The sequence below is a fragment of the Spinacia oleracea genome, chromosome 6 (genome assembly GCF_020520425.1).
Source record: "Spinacia oleracea cultivar Varoflay chromosome 6, BTI_SOV_V1, whole genome shotgun sequence".
NCBI lineage: Eukaryota > Viridiplantae > Streptophyta > Magnoliopsida > Caryophyllales > Amaranthaceae > Spinacia > Spinacia oleracea.
The window spans coordinates 75,470,579-75,476,578 of record NC_079492.1 but is presented as its reverse complement, the minus strand read 5'-3'; positions in this window follow the sequence as shown (position 1 = coordinate 75,476,578).

Genomic DNA, 6,000 nt, shown 5'->3' with positions numbered 1-6,000 from the left:
GGCATCGGAGTTGCCGGCCCGTCGAGCCAAGCACGTAAGCGTGCAAGGCCCAACGAGCCAGCAAGCTCGCGAGCAAGCAAGGCAAGCCCATTGGGCGCGAGCACGCAACAGCACGCATAGTGCAGCAGCAGCGACGAGCGAGCAAGGCCCACGGCCCAACTTCTCGGCGCGCGCGCTGTGGGCTTCGGCCTGCAGTGTGTCGCTGGGCGCGGGCGTGTGTGTGTCCGTTGCTTGGCTCGCACGGCTTGCTAGCGGGCCTTGCTTCTTGCTTGGTCGGTTAGTAAGGCTAATGATATAACCTTACAACCTAGTTTCCAACACACAACACAATTCATACACTCAAACCCTAGAGACACAGAGAATCCTAATTCTCTCTGTGCCTCCAAAGTGAGTTCTTGCCAAAAGCAAAGTATCTTGATCAATTGTCTAAGCTATGATTATCAAGACGGATCTGACGTGTCGGTGAACCAAGTAGAGGAACGACAAGTGGAGTACTTTGTTCGTGTTCGTTGACGGATTAACGTGGAAAACACGCTTCGAATGTAAGTTTGCTTAATCTGTGCTTTATACATGTTTCCTGGCTTTGGGGATTGTTCCGCATATGTTATTATGTTTAACTGTATTCCCTTACAGTGGTATCATGAGCCTTATGTATTCAAAGCATGAATTAGCATGATTATTATTGTTTTTGCATTGTCGAAATTTTTGTTGATTTTTCGGAATTTTTTCGAATTATTGGATTAATTGCGAAATTGGCAGTTCCGAAATAAAAAATATTCGCTTTTTCGATTTTAAAAACCCTAATCTCATGGAAAACGATTTTCTAAGATCAAATCATGAGAATAGAATTGCGAAAACAGGCCTCGAAGTATCGTTTTTTGGGCGTATTTGTTAATTTTTCATTAAAAGTTAAAAGTGTCGGACAGTAATTCAATAAAAAGGTCGACCTAAACTACTCGGAATTGCTTGAAATTTTGACACAATGTTTCTGGGTACATACTTGATCGATGGTAAAAATTTCACATTTTTCCGAGAAGTATAAACCCTAATTTTGCCTTTCCCCAATTCGTAAAATTTACAACCCTAATTGAATTTTAATTAATTTTGGTTTAATAATTCGGTTAATTGGGGAAGGGGGTATAATTTCATGCGTCAGTGGCTAATTTTAAAAATTATTGGATTAAAATTTTGAATGGTTTCGTTAATTTTAATCGCACTTAAACCAAATTATTAATAATCTGAAATTTAATTGTTTATGAACGATATAAAGTTTCGGATTTTATTAATTAAAAGTTCAAACTTTAAAGTTGATTCGATCGTTCTTGAAAGTTTGAATATTGTTAGCCCTTGATTTATTAATTTTACGAAATTGGACTGTCGTTAAAGTTTATTAAATCGTTAAAAATCGTTGTTTTTCGAAAATTAAATCGTAACTTTTTTTTGAAAAATAAAATTAATGCAAGTTCGTGAATTAAATTTAATTATAATTAAGTTGGTCCGTATTACGAACCAAAAACACGAACATGAGCATGGTGGAAGTATAGCTCGTCGAGCCATACGAGGCCATTATGCTCGCCGAGCCATGCGACACGGGCAGCAGCAGCAAGGCTGCGTGCCTCGTGCGCGCTAGGCAAGGAAGGGGCAGGCGAGGGCGCTTGCGGGGCTGCGACAAAGCAAGGGCAAGCCTTGCAACGTCCAGCACACTCGATGCACAACACACGCAACGTAGGGGCAGCATGGCTGCGGTTACGCGGTGCGCATGCGGTGCGATGGGGCTGGGGCGCGCGGGCATTGCTCGTGTGCTCTTGGGCCTCACGCACGATGGGGCTAGGGTGCGCGGGCATTGCTCGTGTGCTCTTGGGCTTCACGCAAGGCAGGGCTGGGCGCAAGCCTAGCCCGATTAGGCAATTGAACTTTTTTTTAAATCGATTAATTCGTTGGGCTTCGTATATTTGCATTAATTTGGGCTAACGGGATATTTAATTTAATATTTTATTTGCTTGGGCCGGGCCGCGAGTTTTAATTTAATATTTCATAATTAATTATCCGGAATAATTATTGGTTTGAGTGGGAGCCACTAAATGAAATTAAAATGAAATAATTATTTTAATTATTTCGTAGGTCGCATTATTTTAATTAAATTCAATTTTAATTAGAATAAAGTCTAAGGATTAATAATTTGGAAATTGATTAATCTTTTAGGACGCGTTTATGTGAACGTGAATTTTAATTAATTCACGTAAATACTTGCATATTAACATGGGCCATTCGTTTTAGCATACGAATGGGTGAATGCGTAGAATATATATATATTATGCAATGCAGGTACTCCAAGTGACTGGTATGGCCAATTTAGGATAATTAAATACGGTCTGCGCACCGTTCTATCTTTGAATGTAAAGTTTTAAATATGGTCTGCGTACCATGGAAATTTTGATGTAATTTATTATTTTCAAGTATTTCTAAGTTTAGAACTTTAAGTTAGCATTTGAACGAAGATTCAAGACGATGCCAAGCTAACAAGGAGGTGATGAGGATTGGATGCTTCAAGACAAAAGTTTTGGGCTATACTAGATCACCAATTATTTATGCAATTTAATATATATATTATGCGTGAATGTATGAATGTATGTATGCTTTGCATGAACAGGTTGTTTCCTATGAATCGATTAGTTTTAAGTTCACTAAATAATCGAACCAACATAGAAACAACTAGGTCCAAGTAATATTGAGTTTTAAAAATTGCCTTCCAAATCAACACTTACAAAAATCTAGGGATCTAAGATAGTAGGTTTACTCTAAAGCGAGGTGCTATTTTAGTTGACTTAGGTGGTAAGGCGTCCTAAAGGGGCACGTTGATTGTGGTTACAACTCAAACAACAATGGCATTAAGTTGTGGCAATGGGATAAATTATGGCATTAATTTATTAACCAAGAGTAATTTGGAGATTACTAGCAATAGGTTTTGCTTACCTAAAATCTTAAACTACTTAAGACATGCTAAAGCTGCTTAAGGATTTAGGACTTTTGGGGTCTTGGAATCGTTTCATTCATTTTGGACCATGTTTTTACTTTTGCATGAATGAAATATTTTAATAGCTTTAATTATTGCATGTTTTTGCTTTTATTTCAAAGTTATTGAATTGTATGAATGGTTATTTATTGCAAATTCTTTTCGATTGTAGTAATCAAAAATGGCCGCAAACAATAACACTTTCAACTTGCGTTCAATTCTCGACAAAGAGAAGTTGAATGGCAACAATTTCCTCGACTGGCAAAGGAACATACAAATAGTTCTTATGCATGAGGAAAAAGAATATGTCCTTGAGGAAGAGTTACCGGAAGACGCTGGGCCGGAGGTAACTCAAGTTGCCCTTAATCGTTGGATTCAGACCAACAGGGTGTCAAATGTGCGATGCTTGCATCCATGAGTCCTGAACTTCAGAAAACGTTCATTAACTCGGATGCTTACCAAATCATCTCGGAGTTGAAGAACATGTTTCAGGACCAAGCCAGAATCGAAAGATTCGAGACTCAGAGGTTGATCCTTGAGACTAAGCTCAAGAAAGGAGAACCAGTGAGCCTACATGTTCTTAAAATGATTGGACTCTTTGAGAACATGAGAGCTCTAGATTCTGATGTCTCAAATGAAATGGCTATTGACATCATTCTCCATTCGCTTCATAATGGCTATGATCAGTTCAAGTTGAATTACAACATGAACAGCATGGAGAAATCTCTTACTGAGCTTCACGGTATGCTGAAAACCGCTGAAAAGACGCTCAAGCAAGAGAATAAGCATGATATGCTTATGGTGCGTAAGGGCAAGAACTTCAAGAAATAAGGCAAGAACAAGGGCAAGAAGGGTTAGGGCAAGGCTTCACCCTCATCCAAGTCCAATGGCGCCGGTTCTGGTAAACAGAAAAGGGAAACTCGTTCTCCTGCCGACTCTGAATGCTTCTACTGCAAGAAGAAGGGGCATTGGAAGAGAGATTGCTTGAAGAAGAAGGAAGATGAGAAGAACGGGAACGTTGCTTCTACTTCAGGTATGTATGTTATACATTGTAATCTTGCTAATTCTACTTCTTGGGTATTAGATACTGGTTGTGGCTCACACTTATGTTCCAATTTACAGGGACTAAGGAGAAGTAGAAAGCTTGATAAAGGCGAGATGGATCTACGCGTGGGAAATGGAGCACGGATTGCTGCATTAGCCGTAGGATCTTATTTTATTTCTTTGCCTAGTGGGTTTGTTTTGGAACTAGAAAACTGTTACTATGTTCCTAGTATCACCAGAAACATCATTTCCGTTTCAAGTTTGGATTCTAAAGGTTTTAGTTTTCAATTTAAAGACAATAGTTGTTCTTTTTCTTTGAATGGAATGTTTTATGGTTCAGCACAACAAGAAAACGGTCTTTGTGTGCTAGATACGAGCAAACACATTTATAACATAAATACCAAAAAGGCTAAAACTGGTGATTCGGATCTCACATTTCTGTGGCATTGTCGATTAGGCCATATAAACATAAAGCGCATGGAATTACTTCAACGGAAAGGAATTCTAGAATCATTCGACTTAGAGAAGATTGATCAATACGAATCTTGTTTACTTGGCAAAATCACAAAGCAACCTTTCTCAAAGGTGGGAGAAAGAGCAAGCGAACTTCTAGGGCTAATACATACGGACGTATGTGGGCCTATGAGTACGAAAGCTAGAGGTGAGTTCAGCTATTTCATAACGTTTACGGACGACTTCAGTAGATATGGCTATATTTACTTAATGAAGCACAAGTCTGAATCGTTTGAGAAATTCCGAGAATTTCAAAATGAAGTAGAGAATCAACATGGCAAGAAAATCAAAGCTCTAAGATCGGATCGAGGAGGTGAATATCTTAGCCACGAGTTTGATGACCATCTAAAAGAATGCGGTATTCTTTCTGAATTGACTGCTCCGGGGACACCTCAATGGAATGGAGTGTCGGAACGGAGAAATAGGACCTTACTCGATATGGTCAGGTCAATGATGGGTCAGGCCGAACTTCCTTTACAGTTCTGGGGACATGCGTTGCAAACTGCAGCACTCACACTGAATCGTGCTCCGTCAAAAGCTGTTGAAAAGACTCCATACGAATTATGGACTGGGAAACTTCCAAAGTTGTCTTTTCTGAAGATTTGGGGTTGCGAAGCATATGTCAAGCGATTAATTTCGGACAAGCTACAACCTAAATCTGACAAATGTTTCTTCGTTGGGTATCCAAAAGAAACTATGGGGTATTACTTCTACAACAAGTCAGACAACAAGGTATTCATTGCTCGTGACGGTGTCTTTTTGGAAAGAAATCATATTTCCAAATTGACAAGTGGGAGAATAATAGACCTCGAAGAGATTCGAGACGAACAACGAACTCAAAACTCTTTAGAAGCAGTTCAAGTTGATGAACCTCCAAGGTCTTTAGAAGAGCCAGTGGGAGTAGTTCCTCAAAACGTTGTTGCCCCTCGTAGGTCAAATAGAACTATCTTTCAGCCGGACAGATGGACATGCGTCCTCTTGACTGAAAACTTAGACGTTCTCATATTGGATAGTGATGAACCTTTGACTTACAAGCAAGCTATGACGAGCCCAAGCTCCATTAAATGGTTAGAGGCCATGCAATCGGAAATAGACTCCATGTCTGAAAATCAAGTCTGGGATTTGGTTGATTTGCCGGATGGGTTCACACCTATCGGATGCAAATGGGTCTTCAAGTTGAAGAAAGACAAAGATGGAAGTGTATACATATACAAGGCTAGATTGGTAGCAACACTAGTAGAAAAAACCCCTATTGCAGCCCCCTTGTTGCAGCGTACATATATTAATACGCTTCAACAACCAGTAAGTCAACACGGGTCAAACCATTTAAAGGGTTTTTGCAGCGTACAAATTAATTGCCCCCTGCAAAAGATTTTTTTGCAGCGTACATTGTAAAAGCCCCCTGCAATAGCCCGTTACTTTGCAGCGTA